The following is a 23,625-nucleotide window of genomic DNA, read 5'->3' as shown; positions in this document are numbered from 1 at the left end:
GCGGGGGGCGGCGCTCAGGGCACCAAGGGGCCAGTCTGAACTGAGGTCATAGCTGGTGCCTGGCCAGGGGCTGCTGAGAGGGCAGGCAGAATGGAAAGGCCCTTAACCCAGCCAGCGTACCCTGGTTCCTGGGGCTCAGTCCCCCAGACAAGACGTCAGGACCAGACGGCTCCTCGGCAGGAGTGAGGGTCCCACTCGATGCTTCAGTGAAACCGCGAGAGGATTAAGAATGTCACTCCCCCCCCACAAAAAAATGTCACCCCCCCCTTTTCACCTAAATGGGAAGGAAATCCAAAAAAGAGGGGAAATATGAATACATATAGCTGAATCACTTTGCTGAACAGCGGAAACTAACACAACATTGTAAAACAACTATACTCCAATAAAAATTAATTGAAAACAAAATGTCACCCCCTTTTGGCAGCTTATCTATGATTGCCCTAGTTAGCAGATAGAATAATGCACCACCCCCCAAGATGGCCACATCCTAATTCCCAGAACCTATGAATACGTTACCTCACAGGCAAAGGACTCAGCTGATGTGATCATGTTACGGATCTTGAGATGAGGACATTGTCCTGGAGTATCTGGGAGGGTCCAATGTAATCACAAGACTTCCTCCTAAGAGGGAGGCAAGAAGGTCAAAGTAATGGAAAGGCGATGCGACAGCATGATGGAGGAAGGGGCCACAGGGCAAGGAATGCAGGCGGCTTCTAGGATCTGGAAAAGGCAAGGAGATGGAGTTTCCCCTACAGCCTCCAGAAAGAACACAGCATTGCCAGTACTCTGACTTTAGCCTGGTGAGGCTGATTTTGGACTTCTGATCTCCAGTAATGTAAAATAAATTTGTGTGTTTTAAACCACTAAGTTTGTGGTGATCTGTTACAGCAGCGATAGGAAATGAATACACCCTCCCATCGTGTGGTGGGTGTCATGCTCTGCCCTGTTCCCTTCGACAAGTGTCTTTTCAACATGACACAGGGTGAGGGGAGTATCCCACTTGTCCTCCCCCAACGGCCCTGGCTGAGCACCAGCACAGACCACCACGAGAAGGCCGGGAGGGGCTGCTTCTCGCCAGCCAGAGCTTCCAGCTGGTAGCAGAGCTGGGCCCTGTCCAGGACCCCAGACTCCTGGGCCAAGACCTTCCCCCTCAGCCACTGCCTTCCTTCACCCCGTGGATGAGACAGCCACGGGCCTGCTGTTTTCTCCAGCCCTCTACCTTCCCCCCATTCTCTGGGGCTCTGCTCCCCACTGCCAACAAGGAGAACAACATTTTCAAGCTGCAAAAGAGGGAACCAGAACACACACACACACACACACAGCTCTGGAAGTACTTGCTTCCCGGGAACTAGACGTCAGCTACACCTGCTATAAACAGGGTTCTAACAAACTCAGGGGCTGTGTTGTGCCAGGGCAGGAGGTGGCCCAGCAGGGTCAGTGTGTGTGGACGTGGGACAGTACAGAGGGACAGAGGGCCCCGCATCCCTGCCCCCGAGAATGTTGAGATTCCACAGCACCACCTGTCACTTATTTCTCTCCCCTCTCCTTACAAGGCACCTATGCACGAGTCACACAGGCACCCGCATGCACACAAACATACACAGGGACACAAGTAGTGCTGGCGTGTGCAAAGAGAAAATGGGCAAACACATGTGCACAGACACCACCCAACACACTTAAAAACAGGCAGTTGTGCCTCAGCAGGGCAGACATCGACACGCCCACATACACAGATACCGTACACACTTGCACACACCCACAGGGGTGCACACACATACAGACACACCCATGCCCGAGTAAAGAGCACCTGTGCAGATGGCCACCTGGACACCTGTGAGCAGAGAGGACTGCCCAGTGCTTCCCACACCTCCCTGCAGGGAGGGAGGTGGAGATTCCCTCCTCGACCTACCCTCCTGAGCTCTGCTCTGGAGCCCTCTGCTGGGGAGGCCAGGAACAGGCTGTCAGGCCCTCCTTGGCCCTGGAGCTGAGCTGGCCTGGACAGGGGGTTTGGAGGGAAGGGGCATGAGGAGAGAAAGGGAACCAACCAGAGCCAGCCCCTGGGCCCTCAGCATCCTGCCCCCACGTGGTCCAAATGACTTTCTGCAGCCTCCAATCTAGGGCTGAAGGAGAGATTTCCCTCGCAAAGATTCCTCTTGAACCCCAGCCTCTTTTTGCCAGACTCCAGGCCCACCGTGCCCTTTCAGTGGGCACTGCTAGTATGGCTGCGTGCAGAGGAAGGGGCCCTGGCCTGGCAGCATCACACACCCCTCTCTCCAGGACGAGGCGGCTTTCCCCTCCCACACTCCAGGAGCCCAAGCTGACTCCACCCTACTCCCCTCACCCCACCTGGGCCACCTTGCAGTGGCACTGCTGGGCACCCAGCCCCCTTGCCACCCACAGGGTCTCTGACTCTGCTTGTTACAGCTGCCTGTTCAAACCTCCACCTCCTGTACTTCTTCATAGATACCACCCTCCTGCTCTCAACAGCTTTTTCTTCCCATTTTCTCCTGGGGGAGAGGGAGGAAGTGAAGAAGATCTGGGCTTTGGAATAAGATGGATGAACCCGAATTCAGATCTCAGCCCAAAGGTGGGATTTACTCACCAGCTATGGGCCTCTTGGGCAGCTAACCTAACTGCCCTCAGCCTCAGCTTCACCAGGTAGAATGGAGATCATGTTACTTAGGTGGCAGGGTGAGAACATTCTCTGTGCCCAGGACCAGAGCTGGTGTAAGGGGTGAGCCAGCCAGGCAGCTGGCTAGGGTGCCGTCTTTATGAGGTACTCAGTCATCACTGGACATATAAGGAGATGAAAAAACCATGTCTGGAACTCTTTTAAGGGTCTGTTGGACATTCTGCTTTAATAAGCTACTTGCAATGGGGTGGTGGGGGGACCCCAAAAGAAGAGGCCAGAATAACGACAGTTGGTCTCTAAGCTGTTCCGTAAGGAGGGCGGGGCAAGGTCTCTAGAGAGTTTTTGTGTGTCTAATTGCAGCATGCAGGTTCAGCGTCAGAGCTGAACTGCTCAGAGGAGATGGAGTATTACAGCAGTGGTCCCCTCCTCTGCCCACTCCCCCCTTTCTCCGAGCAGAGATCAGGTCCACTATATTAAAGTTGAACTGATAGTAAAGGAATACCAGTTTGATGGGACATAAAATGATTAGCCTGCTTGGGGGACCCACATGCTTCCCCATTGGGCCCTTCCTGACACGTGGAAGGTGATTAATAAATGTCAGTCGGGTCTGTCTCTCCAGTGCTTGGCCCGAAGACTTCTCTGCAGCCCCCTCCACTCAGCCTAGCCCTTCTCGAATCCTCTCTGCCTGGTCCTCGGGTCTACAGCATCACCAGTAGTTCTTCACCACACCCTTTCCCCCCAACCTTAGCCCACTGGCCCAGCCCATCCTGCAAGCCTCAAGGCTTCTAGCAGGCGTCAAGATTTCCATTTCTTGGGAAGTCAGATAGCTCTTACACATTATCCTGTTTAAAACAACAAAAGGCAGCTGCTATCTTGCCCGGGAGGAGAGTATCTCCTTATCTTAAATGTCTACCATCAGGCAGTCCCCGCTTGACAGTGAGTAACATTTCAAAACTTGGTTTCTGGGAAGTGGACTGGGGTTCCAGACAATGAGCCAAGAGAAAATCGAGGACTCAGCGTTATGAATGGGGCTCAGTTTTCCAGGTTGAGCCATAAATGCTCATTTAACGCATCACAAAGCTGGGCTGCCACACACCCACACAGGGGAAAAAAGAAAAACCCTACTGTTTCAAGACCTATAGGTAGAAATGGAAAATAACAATGTGGGTGTAGAAAATTGTTTATTTTTTCTTGAAAGCTGGTGCTTGAGGGAAAGCAGGTTTCTTAACAGGAGTATGAGGCGATGGGTGGGACATTCTGAAGGAAACTTTGAAGTGTTTTCAAGGGCTTTAGAGGCTGAAAGCTTTTGTTCTTCAACATTCTGATGAATCTTTCTGGCGTTCAGTCTGCCTTTTTTTTTGACACGGGGCAGTCCTGGCTCTATCCTGACATGCAGTCAGCCAGGATTGTTTGGGTTGAAAGAATAAACTGGGGAAAGGAACTCATGAGGTAACTGGGGTCGGGTTGTTAGAAAGGAGATGAAGAAAGTGGATTCAAGGGTGTGTAATGTGGGTTTTAAAGATGCCCTGAGGGGAATTCCCTGGCAGTCCAGTGGTTAGGATTCCACGCTCTCACTGCTGAGGGCCTGGGTTCAATCCCTGGTCTTGGAACTAAGATCCCACAAGCTAAAAAAAAAAAAGGCCTGAGGAAGAATGAGCTGAACTGAACTGACTGTGGTAAAAATCAAAGAACAAAAACAGAAAGAAAAGGGAAATTATGGTACATATGTGACCCCATCCTTCCAATCTCAAAAGAAACAAAAGGAGGTGGAAGTTGGACTGTTCCAAGGCTGGCCACCAGGTGACACCACAGGCCCAGGACAGCTTGGTTGCAGTCATGGCAGGTAGAGGGGACTCGGGAGGTCCCAGGGGACTGGGGGAGTCACAGATTTGGAAGCACAGGGCATTCTCAGATTCCATCCTCCTTCGACTGAGTTGGAGAGAGAACGCTTATGCACATTCCCTTCCTTCTCCAGCTCCCATCCCATCTCCCCTGAGGGCTTTATGTTGGTATACTAGGTGGCATGGGGATGGATGGTGCCCAGAGGGATGGGGGCCCAGGACGGCGGGTGAGTGAAGAGATGAGGAAGATGGGGCTCAGGAAGGTCTTGGACAGAACCTTGATAGCGTGAGGGGGCAGAAGACCATGAACCTTTATTGAAAGTCCGCCTCCACTCACAGGTCCTGACACAGGGAAGCCCAGAGGGGAATCAAGCCACCCCACCTACAGGGCTGCCCACGGATGCAGGTGATTCAGAGTTTAGGTTTGGCTGATAACAGCCCCAGAAAAGCTGAGAATGAGCCCTTTGTGAGGGTGGCTCCTCCTCAGGCCCCCTCCTCACAGCTGGGCTGGCTGCAACAGGCCTGGGAGGAGAGCTGCCTTGCAGGAAACAGGACTGACTGGAAAAATGCAAAGAAACTGAACGTTCTCTACAGTGAGATGCTGTGTGAGAACTTTAGGATGCCTCAGGGCAAATGTGCAGGAGACAGATGCACCTTGGCTGGAGCCCACTTTATTTTCATCCAGGTTTTCAATCTCATCTGTGTCCCCTCCCTCCCACCCCCAAGTCCCCCAGAGAAAACGTCACTTTCAGTACTGTGTAAGTCAGGACTCTGGGTTGCAAATGGCCAAAACTCAGCTTGAATCAACTTGGTGAAAAGGGGGCATTGACTAACCGGTTCAATCAGGGCAAGAATGGAGCTCACCCTGCTGGGACTCCCTCTCTGCATCTCTCAGAGGCTGGTGTCATCCTATCTTCTGCAGACAGGCTTTACCCTGCCTTGGCAGGGAAAACGACCATGGTCAGTTCAGGGTTTATGACCAGAAAGAAAATTATACCATCTGCCACTTGGTTAGGGAAAAGTCCTGAGGAAGAACTCTGATTGGCTCGCCTTGAGTCATGTGCTCAGTTCTGGACCAATTGCTGTGGCCAGAGGGATGCATTACTGTGGTTTTCCCAGACTGAGTCACTTGCCCAACCCTGCGGGAATGAGGTACTGAACAGACACATACAATACAAGAACCTCCTTGCTGTGTACTTGGGGTCTCTTGAGGCAGAACTGCTAGTTGTTCCGCTAATAACAATTTCCCCTTTTCTCTAACAGAACAAAAGGTGCTTACTGGGATACATGGCTGCCTGGAATAAAAACTACATTTCCCAGGCTCCCTTGCAGCTAAGGATGATCAGGCTGCTAAGAGTTCTGGACAATGGGATGTGAGCACAGCCAGGTGTGAAACTTCCAGATGGGGAGCATACTCTTGGCCCTCTTTCCCCCACTTTGTGCAGTCTGGAAGCCTATGTGATGGTGAACCACTTTGGATCCTATGGGTGAGAACAAGACCACAGAGATGGCAGAGTAACAAGTCAGTTAGAAGAAGTCTGAGTCCCTGAAACCATTGTGGCCCCAAACTGTTTATGCCTGGACTGTTACACAGACATCTCTCTTGTTTAAGCCACTCTTATTTTGGGTCTCTGTTACATCAGCCAAGTCTATATCCTAAGTAATACATCTTGGGTCCTTCTCTTGGTACCCACTGCTGTGGGCTGAAAATGCCATCTCTTGTATCCAGGACAGAATTTGTTCCCTGACCATGTATATATACCTCCATCCAAATCCAGAAAAGTCCTCCCAGTAACCAACCTATCGTTTGCTGGGAGTGTGACCAGATACATCACAGAGGCAGATCTGTTCTCTCTAACCTGAGAAGTTATTTTCATTTCTCCCTACACCCTGACTCCATCTCACTGGGCATGTTCCAAAGTGTTTTGTATGTGGGTTAGACCAGACTCTGTGTCAGCCCAGGGCTCCTATAGAGTGGAGGCCATGCTCCCTCATCAGACCGGGACTCCTGAGTGCTGGAGCCACGGAGGAGTATAAAGCCCAGGCCCTGCCCCCGGGATACTAGCTGTGCCCCTCTCTCTAGGGTAAGGGCAGCACACAGATGGCCCATCTGCCTCTGAGGCAGGAAACTTGGGGCACAGAGTTACTGAGCGCCGAGCAGTGGAGGACTCAGGAGAAACTGCTGATTCCTGCCTCTTCCGCTGCCACCTGGGAGTGTTCCGACCTCGGGCTTCTACTCAGATCTTCAAGGCCCATGGTCCTGAGGGAGGGAAGAGAAAGCACCAGCGGGGTAGGGGCTGGGTTTCTGGGATGGGGGAGAGGCAGTGGCTAGGTCATATTCTGAGGTCAGTGTAGGAGATGAGGCACAGAAAATAATCCAGGGGCTTTGAGTCTAACGATCCCAGACCCTCATTCCAAGCTTTCATGGTTTAGGAAGGATAATTGAGTTAATCCTAGGTGGGAAATCCAGAAGGAAAACTTGCCTCAGACCACAGAAACACAGGCTGGGCTGGGCTGGGCTCTTCCTTTCTTTCTGTACTGATTGTGTTGAGGAACAATGGTGGGCAGGCCCGCGTCTTTCTGAGAGCCGTCCTTGGCTCCCAAGCGGCTGGCTTCACCTCTTCTTCTTTCCCTCTGATCATCCTTCCGCAGAGAGGCCTCCCTAAGAGCCAAGACGGTGTCTCTACCCTCAGACTGGGGTCTGAAGACTTCTCATAGGGCAAGTTGGACTAGCCCAGGGTCATAGGAGCCGGCAGGCCCCACCTGAACCAACAGGAAGGTGACATCAGGTGTCCAGGCTGCATCCCTGGATCTCCTTAGAGATGGAGGCAAGACCTCCAGCCCCACCTCTCTAACCAAGGCAGTTCTCTGCACTGGTTTCCCCTGACCCCAGCACTGGATCTAAGGGAAGAGTACTGACTTCTTGGCTCCCCTTCCCATGAGGTACATCAACCCTGAGAGACAAACAGGGCTGATGACACAATGGCATGGAAGCAAGATGCTGAGTGATGACCCTTCCACGCACGTGCCACAGTAAGGAGCACGCAGCGCTCCTAGCTGGTGAGAGAGAGCCAAGGCTAGCCTCCCCTCCCACCACAGCACGGCTTCCTCGCCTGCCTCGGCTGAGCCCTGATATGCCTGCCTGCCCTCCCCTGCAGTCTGCCCTCCCTCTGCTCTCACACGATGCGCCCTGGAGCTCCTGCACCACAGGCAGCGCTCTCTCCTAGATCTTCAGCCTCTTCTTGGAATGCGTCCTCCTCCTCCTGGCCCTGAGCTACCACCTCCTAGCAGCCCTCTCAGGTGGAGGATATTTAGTCTCACATTCTCTGCACCTCAGGATTAAAAGGTGGAGCTTGTCCTTATTATTCCTCGTGGTCACTTCCAGCCCGTCGCTCCCATCCTCTTGTAAAGCCCTGAACCATTGACACTGCTGCTTCCAGCTATGCCATCCTCCCTCCTCAGCCCTGTCATCTCCCAGCCTCCCAGGCCTGCTCCCTCCCCCACTGAAGACCCACGTTCCAGCCTCCTCATCTTCTCCCATACCCCCTCCTGCCACTATCCTAGACAAATAGAATGACCTATATCCACACTCTGACCTCTTGCTTCCATCACCTACATCTCCAATAATTCCCGCCTTAGCTATCCATTGCCACATTTAGCCCTGAAGACCTTATGGCCACCCAAAGCCTTACTTCTGAAATCAGAACTTCTCACCTTCCACTATCCATCCATCCATCCATTGCCTCCAAGCCTTTCTGCTCCCTGGCCCAGGTGGCCCTGCCACAGCTCTCTGGCCTCATAGAACTCTCCAGTCCACTGATTCCTTCACTTTCTCTCTATCCATCAGCCCCCTCCTGCCTTCACTTCTCTCCTCTCCCAGCTTAGAGTCCATGGTTTGTGGATGAATAAACTGTGGGATGTTCACACAATGGACTATCACAAAGCAGGTTAAATAAATGAGCCACAGCAAAGTAAATAAATAAATCTTAGCCATATACAAAGTAAATAAATAAATCTTAGCCATATACAATTAGGTAAAAAATGTAAGTCCCCAAAGATTGCATGGAGAACGATACCCTTTTAATGAGGTTAAAAACAATTAATATAAAATATATAATTTTTGGAAATATATGTAGATACAATAAAACTATATAAAAAGGATATCAAGGGAATGTGGTACACAGACTTCAGGATGATAGTTACTGTGGGTTGGGGGAGGTAGGGGGTTGGGATGGCGAGGAGGAATCATTTGGAAAGATGTGGGTCATTGTCAAGGCTTTGGTTTGGGTGGTGGTTTTGCAGGAGTCTATTTAATCATTACAAATAACTAATTAAAAATATAGCACGAGTGGATCAACGATGAGTGCGTCAGGGAACAAAGGATGTGTGGAGGAGTCCAATGAAATCAAGATTCCATGGGTTATCATGGCACTACTCTCTTGCAAGTATATTGAACCTCCCTCATCTTCCCACCACTAAATTCACAGATATCCCCGTGTCTGCCTCATTACAATGGAAGAAGCATCCCAGTTTCTTCAGTGAAAGAAAAATTCCATCTCTTGTTCCCTGAATCCCATTCCTTCTCATCTTCTCAAGGGCTTTTTTCCTTCGGCTATCTCCCCACTCTTTTTCCTCATCAATCTCTCCCTCCTTAATGGGTTATTTCCACGAGCACACAACATGCTCTAGTCTCTCCCATTTTAAAAACAAATAAACTGGGAATTCCCTGGTGGTCCAGTGGTTAGGATCCGGCGCTTTCACTGCCGTGGCCCGGGTTCAAACCCTAGTCGAGGAACTGAGATCCCGCAAGTCATGCGGCGCAGCCGGATAAAAAAAGGAAAAAACAGATAAACTTTCCGTATTAGTTAGGATAACGTTAGGCTGCTGTAACAGAGAAATCCCCAAAGACTGTATCAAAGGTAGAAGTTGACTCTCACATGAAAAGCCTAGGAAGGCAGTGTAGGGGTGATATGGTAACTTCTTCTATCTGTTGCTCTGCCATCCTTAACTTGCAGCTTCTCTCCAAGATGGATGCCCCAGCCCTTGCCAGCACTTCAACCTCCCAGCCAGAAGGAAAGGGGAAAAGAGGAAGGAGGAGATAAAGCTACTTCCTTTGAAGGACACGGCCTGGAAGTTGCATACATGTCCAATCACAAGGTACTGCCCTCAGACTTGGTCAAAACACACACCTAGTTGCAAAGGAACTTAAGAAATATGGTCTTTCGTTGGGCAGCAATGTGTCCACTTAAAGATTCCATCACTATTGAAGAAGAGGAGAATGGCTATTGAGGGAAAGCTGGCGATCTCTACCACCCTCTGCACCTTTGACCGCCCAAATAAATGCACGCTCTCTTCTCACACATGCAACATGCTAATTCCCCTCCCAAGCCCAGACCCACAAGGTTTCATCCATTACTGCAACCAGCTCAGAGCCCAGGCCTTCCTGACAATTGTCAGATCTTTATATGAAGTTCAGATGTTGGTCTGGTGACATACAAACTAAAAACCAAGTTATCTATTTGCTCCCCTTTACCAACCAGCAACACATACACATATACTATACAAGGTAGAACAGGATAACCACAATGAATCTGCCATTTGGAGAGGGAAAAATAGAAAACACATAGCAGGAACATAGCAATTAACAGATCCCACTGGGCAGGAATTCCAAAGGTTCCCTATCTCAGAAAGGAGAATGTTCTTTGGTATCGAGTACCTGAAAACATTCTCTGTGGCTCTTGGCTCTGCCTTCTGGGCAGTACTTCTTTGTCTACCTGTTGTCCTCCAGGGCCACATCTGAAAAGGGCATTGGAGAATATACCCTTCTGGGTGGTGACGGTGCAGTGTTCACAGGCTGTTTCCTGCTGGTGCAGGTTTGGGAGCTCACAGCTTGCTTTAGGAGTTGAGCCATTCTACAGTTGTACTGGCCAGCCTTGTAGACTTTTGCCAATGACTTTCCCTCAAAAACTTAGCATAACGTTAAAAAGTTAGATACAAAAAATAATTCAATTTACCATCATATAGAAAAGGATTAAATAGGAATAAGTCGAACAAGGCTTATACATTGAAAACTATAAAACATCATTAAAATAAATTGAAGAGAAACTAAATAAATGGAAAGTCATCCTGTGTCCATGGATTAGAACGCAATATTGTTAAGATGGTAATATTCCCCCAAATGACCTACAGACTCAATGAAATCCCTATTAAAATTCCAGCTGCCTTTTTTGCAGAAATTGAAAATGTATCTTAAGATTCATAAAAAATTGCAAGCATTGCATATGCTTGGCCCAGCATAGTCAAGACAGTCTTGAAAAAGAAGAACAAAGTTGGAAGACTCACACTACCCTATTTCAAAACTTACTGCAAAACTATATTAATCAACACAGTGTGGTACTGGCATAAGAATAGACACATAAGTCAATGGAACAGAATTGAGACTCTGGACATGGAGACTTTGACACATGGTGAAAAAATAGTCTTTTTCAACAAATGGTCCTGGGACAACTAGATCTCCCTATTCAAAGGAATGTAATCAGATCCCTACTTCACACCACATATAAAAATTAACTCAGGGCTTCTCTGGTGGCGCAGTGGTTGAGAATCTGCCTGCCAATGCAGGGGACACGGGTTCGAGCCCTGGTCTGGGAAGATCCCACATGCCGCGGACCAACTAGGCCCGTGAGCCACAACTACTGAGCCTGCGCGTCTGGAGCCTGTGCTCCGCAACAAGAGAGGCCGCGATAGTGAGAGGCCCACGCACCGCGATGAAGAGTGGCCCCCACTTGCCGCAACTAGAGAAAGCCCTCGCACAGAAACGAAGACCCAACACAGCCATAAATAAATAAATAAGTAAATAATTTTTAAAAAAATTAACTCAAAGTTGATTATAGACCTAAATGTAAGAAAGAAAACTATAAAACTTCATGATCTTGGATTAAACATTGGCTTTTTAATGTATGACACCCAAAGCACAAGAGAAAAGGGAAAAAATAGATAAATCAGATTTCATCTAAATTAAAATCCCTTGTGCTTCCAAAAACACCGTCAAGAAACTTAAACCACAAAATGGAAGAAAATACTGGCAAATTCTATATCTGATAAGGAATTTGAATTCAGAATATATATAGAACTCTTGTAACTCAACAATAAGGAGACACATAACCTAATTTGAAAAATGGGCACAGAATTTGAATAGACATTTCTTCAAAGAAGATATACAAATGACCAATAAACACATGAAAAGAGCCCAACATCATTAGCCAACAAAGAAATTCAAATAAAAGCCACAATGAGATACTGCTCCACAACCACTAGGATGGCTATAAAAAAAAAAAGGCAGATAGTAAGTGCTGGAGAGAACGTGGAAAAACTGGAACCGTCATATATTACTGGTGGGAATGTAAAATGGTGCAGCCACTTTGGAAAACAGTTTGACATTTCCTGAATAAGTTAAACACAGGATTACATTATGGCCTAGCAATTCCACTCCTAGGTATATACCCAAGAAAACTTAAAATATACGTTCACATAAAAATGTGTTCATGAACGTTCATACCAAGATTATTCATAATAATCAAAAGTGTAAAAAAACCAAAAGTCTATTAGTTGATGAATGGATAAACAAAATATGATATATCCATAACAATGGAATATTATTCAGCCATAAAAAGGAATGAAATACTGGTGCATGCTACTACATGGATGAATCTTGAAAACATCATATGCCAAGTAAAAGAAGCCAGACACAAAAGATCATACATTGTATGATTTCCATTTCTATGAAATGTCCAGAATAGGCAAATCTATAGAGACAGAAAGTAGATTAGTGGTTGCCAGGGGCTGGGGGCACGGAGGTAGTAATGGGGATTGACTGCTAAATGGTATGGGGTTCTTTGGGAGGCGATGAAAGTGTTCTAGAATGAAGATAATGGTGATAGTTGCACAACTCTGTGAATACACTAAAAACCACTGAACTGTGTAATTTAAAGGGTGAACTTGATCATATGTGAACTATATCTCAATAAAATTATTTTTAAAATTTTGTTTATTTTATTTTTGGCTGCATTGGGTCTTCGTTGCTGCGTGCGGGCTTTCTCTAGTTACTGTGAGCAGGGGCCACTCTTTGTTGCAGTGCGCAGGCTTCTTATTGCAGTAGCTTCTCTTGTTGCGGAGCATGGGCTCTAGGCACGTGGGCTTCAGTAGTTGCGGCACACGGGCTCAGTAGTTGTGGCTCGCAGGCTCTAGAGCGCAGGCTCAGCAGTTGAGGCGCACGGGCTTAGTTGCTCCGCGGCATGTGGGATCTTCCCGGACCAGGGCTCGAACCCGTGTCCCCTGCGTTGGCAGTCGGATTCTTAACCACTGCGCCACCAAGGAAGTCCCTAAAACTATTTTTAAAAAATTAGTATGACTACAGTCTATTTGTTTCTAATCTTTTCCATAAGCAAGTAACCCAGCCAAAAAAGCTGGTGCAGACATTGTTCTTAAACCTGAAGACACATTTATGCATATTTATTTCCCAGCCTCTATACTCTGCCCATCCTACCCTCTCTTAACTTTACAATAGTTTATGAGGTTACTTAACCTAGTCGGCCTGGGTGGAAAGGCAACACCCTGAATCTGCTCTGGGCTGTTGAACTGACTCCCATTGTCTGGCAGGGTGTTCTCCTTTTTTTTTTTTTTTTTTAATTAATTAATTTATTTATTTATTTATGGCTGTGTTGGGTCTTCGTTTCTGTGCGAGGGCTTTCTCTAGTTGCAGCAAGTGGGGGCCACTCTTCATCGCGGTGCACGGGCCTCTCACTATCGCGGCCTCTCTTGTTGCGGAGCACAGGCTCCAGAAGCGCAGGCTCAGTAGTTGGTGGCTCACGGGCCTAGTTGCTCCGTGGCATGTGGGATCTTCCCAGACCAGGGCTCGAACCCGTGTCCCCTGCATTGGCAGGCAGATTCTCAACCACTGCGCCACCAGGGAAGCCCTGGCAGGGTGCTCTTATCTGGAGCTAACTGGGAAAGGCTTGGGCCACAGTCTTGTCTCCTGGGAAAGCTGCCTTTTCAGGGCTCCTTCATGTCACTTCCTCAGTTTGGGGTACAAAAGCAGCTGACTTTCTCAGCACCTTTCCAAATACTGGATTCTTAGTCAACTTACCTTATTGGCCACAGGCAGGAAGAATCTCCATGAACAGAGCTCTGTTTATTTTCATCTATGCTTGCAAACTGCTGTCTCTCTTCTGAGTTTTTCTCTCTTCCAGGACCTTGCTAAATGTGGGGAGAAGACTACCCACCAGCACTTGCACCTTTTCTAACCACTTCCTCTAGAACTAGAGGCTCAGTAGGCATGTGAACTGTCTTCCAAGATATCAGAGGAGATACTGTTACCAACTGTTTTGCATAGCATGGGTCACCAGCGTTCCAACCTGACATACCTGCTCACCGTCTGACAATAGCACAACGCCTCATGTTTAAAATTTTGCCACGTCCAACATTCCACTTCTGGATATCAAATTCTATGTTAATCAGAATATGGTTTAGACTACTGTAACAAAGGCCTCAAACTACACTGGCTTACACAAAATAGAAGAGGTTTTTTTTTTTTTTTTTTTTGGTTTGTTTTTCTCTCATGTACCTTGATGCTTCAGGGCTGATATGGGGGTTTAGTGGTTTTGGAGGACTCAGGTTTCTTGTATCTTTTTACTTCACTACTTTCAACATGCTGCTTCCAGCACACAGTCTAAGACAGCTTCTGCCAGAGGTTGGATTACTCAGGAAACAGACTCTGAGACAGATTTGCAGCCAGGTGTTCTACTGGGGAGTGAACCGTGCTGGCGGGGGGAGTGATGGAGGTAAAACTGGGCAAAGGGCAGAGCTGAGCTGTGATGCAGTCACAACAGAGGACTCAGCCAATCCCAGAGGAGCTCTGGAGCTGGGGTGGCCTTCATAGTTGTCTCAGTTAAAGCAAGGAACTAGGCTTGTTACCCCACAAGTCATTGGATACGGCCCCCCTTTTGATACCCGCAGGGAGGAAGCATAACTTTGGGCAAAGCAGTTTCTGGGGAAAGAGTCAGCTGAGCTGTGAGTGGACAGTGCTCCTGGCAGCTGGGGGAAGGAGGGCCTCGGTTTTAGATGGGGCATCAGGCAGTGTCCACTGGTGTCCAAGGCTACAGAGTCCACGAGAGCTCCCAAGGTTCTCACCACCAGGTTTGCCCATCCAGTGGGAAATGGAAAAGCCCGCACAGTACTTCCACTCACATCCCTTTAACCAGATTTAGCCACATGGTTGCACCTACCTGGAAGGTAAAAACTCGAGAAAGAAAGCAAAAGTGAAGTCATTTGGAGTCATTTGGGAGTCTGTGCCACGTGTCCCTTGATTCCGTGTCCTTCTCTAGCCACTGTCTCTTTTGTCTGTCCCTCCTCAGAACCTGGCTTCCTCCATTTCTGCATCTGTCTTTGCTCCAGAAGGCCCACCTGACATCTCTTGGATGCTGTGTTAGTCTTTTTGGATTGTCTCTTTCGGTCACCTGCAAAAGTATTCAAACAAGCTCCTAGGGGAAAAAAAGATTTTATGAGGTCATGTATTGGATCAAAGAGAGGATCTACCTTCAGGCATGGATGGACCCAGAGGTTCAAATGATGTTACCAGAGCTGTCTCTCTCCATTTCCTGATCTGTCTTCCCTCTGTGTTGGTTTCATTCTCTGGCTGAATGATGCCACTGACAGTGCCAGCCCTACATTTCCTTACAGCTCACAAACTCAGAGAAGAGTGCAATCCTCTCTTCTTCAGTGTCCCCGACGTGTGCTCACCCAAGGACCAATCTTTGTGTCCAGGGGGGTGAGTGCTGTGATTGGCCAGCCTGAGCCATGCCCTTCGGCGTGCTTGGGGAAATGAGGCCATGTACGTGATAGCCCAACCAGAAACACTTGCTGGGGCGGGGGGATAGGCAGTGGGCTTCTTTTGCTAAAAAGAAGGGAAGGGATGCTGACGCTGTTATAGCCTGGGCATCTCAAACTTAACATGTCTACAGCTGAACTCTTGGTTCCCCTCCCAGCCCCAAATATGTGCTGTCTCCACTCTTCCCATATGGTAAATGGCACCTCCATCTACCTAGCTGCTTAGGCAAGATAACTGGGAGCCATCTTTGTACCTCCTTCCTTCTTCACCCCACATCCCAACGTTCACTTACAGATTCTACCACTCAGATGCTCTTCAATCAGTCCCATCGTCCATCTTCTCCATCGCCAATATGTTGCACAGCCTCCATCACCTCATCCTGTGCTATTCTGATGGGTTCCCCTGTCTCTGTATGCTCACTCTCTCTTGTTGCTTGTTGTTACATGGCAACCAGAGGCATCCTCCTGAAACCTGCACATGAGACTGAATATAACATGATGACTAGGGGTGTACCTGGAACAAATGGGCACCAGTGCAAAGTATCCAATTCTTATTTTCCACTGGAGAAGTCCCAGATTAGAATTCACTGTCACTCATCACAGCACTTGGCACCTGAAGACTTGTTCAGTACCCATTTCCTCCCCCAGACTGGAAGTTCTGGGCGGGCAGGGTTTTTGCCAATCCCATAGTCCACCTCATCCCAGGCACTGTTTGGAGCACACAGCCCTGGGGGCTCGGTGAAGCCAGGAAGATGTTCTTGGTACGAGTGGGAGGGGGTCTTGGAGCCAACTGCTTCCCCCAAGGCACCTTAGATTTTCCAAAGAGGTCAGAGTCCTGGGGTGGGTTGGGGACCGCAGAGCTGCCATCCGAGCTCCCTCTATGGGAGAAGACCCAGGGAGAAGGAGGAAGATGGGTAGAGAGGCTGGGCCTAAGGAGGAGGAGAGCCTAAGAAAAAAGGCAGGAGAAAGCCAAAGATAAGAAGGGCACAAAGCACCGAGCTGATCTCCCAGTGTTATGCAGCTGCTTCCCACTAGCTATCTATTTTGGGATAGGGAGGGTGGGAGGGAGACACAAGAGGGAGGAGATATGGGGATATATGTATATGTATAGCTGATTCACTTTGTTATACAGCAGAAACTAACACACCATTGTAAAGCAATTATACTCCAATAAAGATGTTAAAAAAAAAAAAAAAAGAAGGGCAAGCAGAATGAGGGGAGTGGAGAATTCCAGAGACAGGGGCAGCTAGGATCAGAAGGAGGTAGGCTGGGGGTGGGAGGTTTGCAGAGGAAAGAGAAACCATTCTTTTTGAATGGGTCAGGGTGTGTGTGTGGGGTCTCCCAACACACTGATTCCAAGGTGTGGGAAGCTGAGATCGCCTGCCTTGCGCTGTGGTTTTCTCAGTCAGCCCAAGACCCCTGGGAGGAGAGTGGGGGACACCCAGCCAGAGGCTACCCCAATCAGGAGCACCCACAGTCTATGGTGACTGTCCCCAGCACCTTAACTCACTGTTGAGTGGTGGCCCAAGCCCAGCAATGCTCTATCGGGACATGCAATTACAGGGGTTGGGTTACAGCTCCAACATTGGCAAGGGCTTGGTGGCCGGAGATAGGAAGGTGGCACCCGGAAGGGTTGTGTGTGTGCTGAACTGCAGGCTCCCAGCACCAACCCCCAAGGCCGGCTCACAAGGCTTCCATTGTTGGGGGCTGGCTCCCAGCCCATCACTGGCCAGATAGGAGCTGCTGTTCTGACAAGGCAACAAAAGCACACCCCAAGTTCATACAGATGCCGTTACCCCATCCTTATCAGGCGGAGGGAAGGGAGCTAGCAAAGCTAATGTTGATTCAGAGAGAGAAAGGAAAAAGGCATATTAACAATCATGGCGAAAGTGAGTTCCGGCAGCAGGGGTGAGGATCATGGGTGCTAGTCTGGGGTTTTTATAACGAGCAGCTGGAGGCAGGGGTGGGACGGTGAGGAGTGTCCAGTGGGTGGGGGAGGAGCCCCCCCAGTGTGCCCGGCCCTGTGCCGGGGACAGAAGCCAAGCAGGTGCATTCTGCTGCTTAGAACTTGAAGTCTAGTTAGGAAAACAGGGCTCTTTTCTTCACCCAATATAATCAAGGGTCCACCGCTTGCAGGCTCTGTTTATAAATGCTGGGGGTTCCCAGGGCTGGCGTTCTAGTGGATTGTACCGGAAAATAAAGAGTCCTGAAGACTAGCACCTAGGGGCTCAGACAGAGAGAAGGGGTCTCTGAGATGGCAGGTCAGGAAAGGCACTGAGGGCTGGGCCTGGGCTGGGGGATGAGGGAGCGGAGCTCCTACCCCTGCTGCCTGCTTCTAGGCAAGGAACCTTGTCTCAATGAGCCAGTTTCTTCTTCTGTAAAATGGGGACAAGAGAAACTACCCAAGGGAATTAACATTGAGAATGGAAAGAGAACCCAGGTAAGCACGGAGCATGGTGGTAAATCACGATAAGCACTTGGTCAGTCAGATTCACAAGGGTGAGAGAGACGCAGCCACCACGTGCAGGGGACCGACAGTCAAAAAAGGGAGGTAAGACATGGGAAAAGTGGGGTGGACCCGAGTCAGGGTGGTGGGCTAGGATTGGGTTAGCTGGTGAGGAGTGGGGAAGGCAGTTCTGAGAACAGGAAGAGCAGCAGCAAAGGAATGGCAGCCCAAAGGAGCCCAGCCCGTTTGGGGGTGGAGGTGGTAAGGGTGGGACCATTCACATACCATTGTCCCCTCCCCCATCCCATCCCCAGAGATCCCAGAGTCAGCACACCAAAGACGGTCACTCATTGGGATCACCATTTAAAAATTCTGCTGTGCCCTTTGGGTATGCTTTAAAATATAGATTTGGGGAAAAAGCACTTTAAAGGTGAAAAGTCCCTAGAAAATATCAGTCTGTAGAATCTGCTGCACTCGAAATAGAGACACAGATGTAGAGGACAAACGTATGGACACCAAGGGGGGAAAGTGGCCGGGGGGGGTGGGGTGGGTGGTGGTGGGATGAATTGGGAGATTGGGATTGACATATACACATTAATAAGTATAAAATAGATAACTAATAAGAACCTGCTGTATAAAAAAATAAATTAAATTAAATTAAAAAAAATAAAAAAACAAAAAAGAATCTGCTTCCCTGAAGGCAGTGAGTAAAGAAGCCCATTCAATGGTGAATGGACTTGATTAAGAGGAAAGGGAATGGACTGCCTGGAAAGTTGGTTGCTGGGGAAACCTGCTATTAGAAAGGGGCCAGGGTTGGGGGGGGGCGGGGAAAGCATGTCCTGTGCATGTGTGTCATACACTAGCAGGAGTCTGAGACCAAGCTGCCATGGGCAGACGCGGCATGGGAGGAACAGAGAGGCTTATTTGTCCACTCGGGCTGCCATAACAATGTACTGCAGACTGGGTGTCTTCAACAACAGACATTTATTTCTCACAGTTCTGGAGGCTGGAAGTTCAAGGTTAAGGTGCCAGCTAATTTGCTTCCTGGTGAGGACTCTCATGGCTTGTAGATGGCTGCCTTCTCTCTGTGTCTTCACATGGCTTTTCCTCTGTGCAGGTGCAGAGCGAGAGAAATCTCTTGTGTCTCTTCCTCTTCTTATAAGGACATCAGTCCTATTGGATTCAGGCACCACCCTCATGACCTCGTTTAACCCTAATTACTTCCTTAGGGGCCCCATTTACAAATACAGTCACACTGGGTGGTGAGGGCTTCAGTATATGAATTTGCAGGGGGGGTCACAAACATTTAATCCATAACAGAGATCTCCTTTAGTCTGCAAGAGGCAAGAGAAAGTAGTGTGCTAGAAAATAAAGTTTTCCCTGGGATTAGCAGAACAGATCACAGATTTAGTCCTCCTCTTGGGGCAATTAATGCTGACAGCACAGGAAGAGCTACAGATGGCCCATTACTCCCTGGGAGTACTGAGAACACTTTCCAGAGAAATTCTTAAATTGGAATCAGGAAAACAGTTTTTGCATTCATTTGCGAACAGTAGAAACTTAATGATGGAAATACCTGACTGTACCCAGATGTTAGTTTTTCTTTAGATCTTAACCATCGGTGAGTAACAAGTCTTTATGATTCTTAGTTTAAGAAAGGTTGTAAATACAGGAAATCTCACTGGGTTATTAAAAGAGTACGTTGTTCCATCTCTTAATTATGAATACCTTAGAAAATCTTGGGACTTCCCTGGCGGTCCAGTGGTTAAGATTCCGCTTTTCCACTGCAGGGGGCAATGGGTTCAATCCCTGGTCAGGGAACTAAGATCCGGCATGCCGCGCTGCGTGGCCAAAAAAAAAAAAGACTTAACTGGTTGGTTCACATTATATAAATGTTGTTGCTCTTATTATTCATGTGATGACTGCTGTGTGAATAGCAGGTGTGGTGCTTGCAGGGAAAGAAAAATAAACCTTTACACAGCCAATTATGTGTCTGTTATTTTATTTACATCGTCTCATTTAATCCTCCCAACAATCCTGCAAAATTAGCATTAGTTCCACTAATTTGTTGGTTTGTTTGTTTTACGGTAAGGCTAGGTGGAATTTTCCCCATTTGGCAAAGAGGGAAATTTAGGCTCAGAGAGGTTACGTTAACTCAGTGGAGATTAACCAGCTAGTAAGTGATAGAGTCAGGATTCGAACTCGGGTGTTTCTAAAGCTGATGCCCATGCTCTATACATCCTTTGCTGCCCTAGTCTTGCAAACCCAAACCAATGAGACAATAAGAGATGTCATGCACTCAGGCACCCGGCCACTTCACCCAGCCATACATGCTCACATGCATGTACATTCAGGTCTGTGTCTGGCCATAGCCCCCTCCCTCACATCCAGCCATGGGTTGGCTACCTAAGTCCCAGCTGGGGAGTCATACAGTGGAAGGGAGGATATCATGGTGGTTCCTGACACAAGTCAAGGTGACATCTGCCATTTCCCCTTCTGAATGCCAAGCATTCAATCTGTAATTGATTCTGGGTCCTTCTTTGCCTCAGCCTTTTATAGAAAGCATAGGCTACCCATACAGTTGGAGTTTCCTTTGTCTCTATCTGCCCTGTCTTGCATGCTAGCCTTGACTGTGGCTCCTCCAAATGCCTTCAGTCCTGTCCCAGTTGACACCCCCCCGGTAGAGAGCCATTTAAATATGGGGCTCCCTGTACCAAAGCACAGAATTGCAGCCCGTCTCTCCCGTTCCAGTGCTCACTGTGGCTCCCCACCCCCGCTGAGTTTTTAAGACTCACTGTGGACTGAATTTTTGTGTGCCCCCAAAGTTCACATGTCAAAATCCTAACCCTGACAGGATATTATTAGGAGGTGGGGACTTTGGAGGTGATTAAGTCATAAGGGTGGAACGCTCATGAATGGGATTAATGCCCCTATAAAACAGACCCCAGAGGGCTCCCTCACCCTTTCCACCATGTGAAGACACAGCAAAAAGGTGGTCATCTGTGAACTAGGAAGCAGGCTCTCACCAGACACTGAATCTGATGGTGCATTGACCTTGGACTTCCCACCTCCAAAACTGTGAGAAATAAATTTCTGTTGCTTATAAGTCACCCAGTCTATGGTATTCTGTTACAGCAGCCTGAACGGACTAAGACAAGTCTTAACTCAAGTACCCTTCCTCCCGGAAGCCTTCTCTGACCTCCCAAGACCAGGGTGGCTTTCCCTTCCCTGGGCACCCATGGCACCCTGAAATTCCCCTATAAGAGCCCCAGCCCTCCTCGTGGTAGGGCTGTATTTACTTGTCAGTCTCGCCCACTACACTGGAAGCTTCCTGAGGGCAGACACTGGCTCTGTCATCACTGTATCTCCCAAGCACAGCTCACAGTAGGTGCTCAGTTAGGTCCCCACATTTAGCAAATAAAAATTCAGAAAGGCCCAGTTAGATTTAAATTTTGGATAAACAATGAATACTACTAATAAGAAATACTACTAATAATGAATAAAAATACTGCATTATTGTGTCTGGTAACCCTATGCTCAATAAGTGTTTATTGTACTCCTTACTATGTGAAAGAGCAAAAAGCACAGAGAAAGGAAAAGGCCTTGTATTTGGAAGAAAGCAAGAAACATCGGTTTGCCTGGAACATAGCACTGGTGCAAATCTGTCACAGAGTGAAATGAGAGGAGCCCAGCACGCCTGTGCTCAGAGCAGCACCCGTACCTAGTAAGAAATCCATCACCAGTGATGGAGGGACACGACAGAACGAACACGTTGCAGGGGGGCGAGGGGGGGTGGTTAAGTGCCAGAAAAAAGTAGTGAAGATGTCAAAGCAGAAATGGAGGGCGTGATGATGGCAGTGGCTGTGGTCATGGAGGCTTTTGAGGGGGTCAAGTGACCAGCAGGCTGCAGCCTCCACGCCCTCACGATTCAGACTCACAGAGTGGTCATGTCCTGAGTCCACGAGTGGATGAAACTCTCCTCCCAGACATTGTAGGGGTCTGTGCCCATCTCGAGCAGGACAAGTGCAAACCCTGATTCTCCTCTCCCCACCCAAAGAGTGGAGGGGGTCCCCCGTCCCCCTGGGGTTCCTGAGGCAGGAGTTACATCCCCCACCCCCCGCCCAGGCTGGGGTTTTCCACGAGCCCCTCATGCAGAACCTGGCCTCTTGGGGAGTCTCCCTTAACCCTCTGCAACAGGCGGCTGGGCTCCCAGGCCCCAGGGTGGAGGATTGCGGGGAGAGGGAGGAAATAGGCCCCCTTTGTCCCCTGGGCCTGGCAGCACAATGGGAGCCTGTGTCACGCCAGCTGCTCTAATGCGGCTCTGACTCTGGTGGACACCAGCCTTGGAGGAGCACGTACCCTGGGGGAGCACGTAGCCTGGGGAACCCCATCTGCTTCACGTCCCTCCGAGTGGGACCTGTGGGCTGGCTGGCTGTGCCTGAGGGACGACCCGTGTCTGGGGGCCGCTGGCTGTCTCTAGGAGTGCGTATACGTGTGTTCACACCGGAAGGTCTGACGGAGGGCAGGCAAGTGCGTGTGCTTGTGTGTCTGCCTGTGGGACACATGTGTGTCTGCCTGTGGGACACATGTGTGTCTGCCTGTGGGACACATGTGTGCCTAGGGCTGGCCGGGTGAGTCTGCAAGCAGGCACAGACGCGGGTCTGTGTGCGTGCGTTGAGGACAGGTAATGCTTCTGAGCACGTGGGGGGACACGTGCTGAGGTCTTCTCCCGTTGTCAGAATAGGGAGCCTTTCCCAAGCACCAGGCCAAGGAGGGCAGAACTGGCTGAGAAGCTTCCTTGGGAGAGAAGTCCTAGAAGATGGGGACCAAGACTCTGTCCCATTGAAACTTGTGTTCTGCACACAAATCCCCTGGGGCTCTGGGTTTGGCTGTTCCCTTCCTTGGCCCCTCCCAGCCTCTCCCTCCTCCTGCTTCCCTGCATGCTGGACCATCAGGGACCCTCATCTGGGATGCGGACCCTCAGCCAAGTAGCAGCTGGAAGGATGAGAATGGCTGAAGCTCTTCGGGGTTCAGGATGTTCCCCTAAGGGCAGAGCTGCCCAATTTGGCCTTGCTTCCCTCCCACTCCACCCGCCACGAATCAGAGCCCGGCCCACCCAGCCTTCCCTTCCAACCTGGCTGGAATCAGGAAATGAGATTTCAACTCCATTCAACTAAATCCAACAAATATTTACAGAAGAGGTTCTAAGCACAAGGCTCTGTAAAGCTGGGAGCAGTGGGGAGAGGCCTTTTTACCAGGGCCTGCCTCCCAGATGACTCCAGGGTTAGGGTGATAAGGTCCCACTTTAGGGCTTTGCTCCCTACCAACACCCACAGCTGCTGCCTCAACCGTCCCCTCAACCGGCAATTGATGGAGGCCCTGCCTGGTGAGGGTGCATCCGGGAGCCTCCCAGAGAAAACGTCCGCAGCACTGGCAGCCCCTTCCCTGCCCCCGGGGGCCCTCTCCCCACCCTCCAGGATCAAAGGACCCCTCCGAGAGGCAGCCAGAGGAGTAGGTGGCAGAGGAGTGGCGGTCCCCTGCCCACTTCAGGAGATAGTACCAGGGACTGAGGAACTTGGGAGTCTGGGTTTTCCTTCTGGTTAAAAGGAAAAGTTATTACTCCCCCAGAGGGGGCCCTCCAGCCTTCAGGGTCCAACCTGCAGGCAGGCCTCTCTCAGCTGATGCCCCAGAAGTCCCTCCCTATATCTTGGTCTCCAAAGTGAAAACTGCAATATGATCCTTGGGGTGAGGCATAAAAATATTGAGTCGGGGTTTTTTTAATCTAGAAATTTAAGACTTAACAAATATTTAATAAATGGGTT

The 23,625-nt window shown here is 49.3% G+C and overlaps 2 long non-coding RNA genes across 4 annotated transcripts in view; both read right to left on the bottom strand.

Annotated features, from left to right (window-relative positions):
* Nucleotides 1-308: 308 nt before the first annotated feature.
* LOC133105045 (uncharacterized) lies at nucleotides 309-15,755 on the bottom strand. Its single transcript, XR_009703798.1, has 3 exons — nucleotides 15,651-15,755; nucleotides 14,757-15,011; nucleotides 309-621 (listed from the first exon to the last, which is right to left on the bottom strand). It is a non-coding gene; the product is annotated as an uncharacterized LOC133105045 (long non-coding RNA).
* Nucleotides 15,756-15,774: 19 nt separating this feature from the next.
* Nucleotides 15,775-23,625, bottom strand: part of LOC133105044 (uncharacterized) — a 167,276-nt gene continuing 159,425 nt past the window's right edge. Inside the window, exons 4-5 of one of the 3 annotated variants that reach the window (XR_009703796.1) lie at nucleotides 19,532-19,644; nucleotides 15,775-15,841 (exon numbers count right to left, since the gene is read on the bottom strand). This is a non-coding gene — a long non-coding RNA (uncharacterized LOC133105044). Of the gene's footprint in view, nucleotides 15,842-19,060; nucleotides 19,138-19,531; nucleotides 19,645-23,625 lie in introns of those variants that run through there. The other 2 variants (XR_009703795.1, XR_009703797.1) reach the window with 2 other exon arrangements.

This window comes from Eubalaena glacialis, chromosome 14 (genome assembly GCF_028564815.1).
Source record: "Eubalaena glacialis isolate mEubGla1 chromosome 14, mEubGla1.1.hap2.+ XY, whole genome shotgun sequence".
NCBI classification, from domain to species: Eukaryota; Metazoa; Chordata; class Mammalia; order Artiodactyla; family Balaenidae; genus Eubalaena; species Eubalaena glacialis.
The sequence above is the reverse complement of the archived record's forward strand: the minus strand, read 5'-3'. Positions and strand labels throughout refer to the sequence as shown.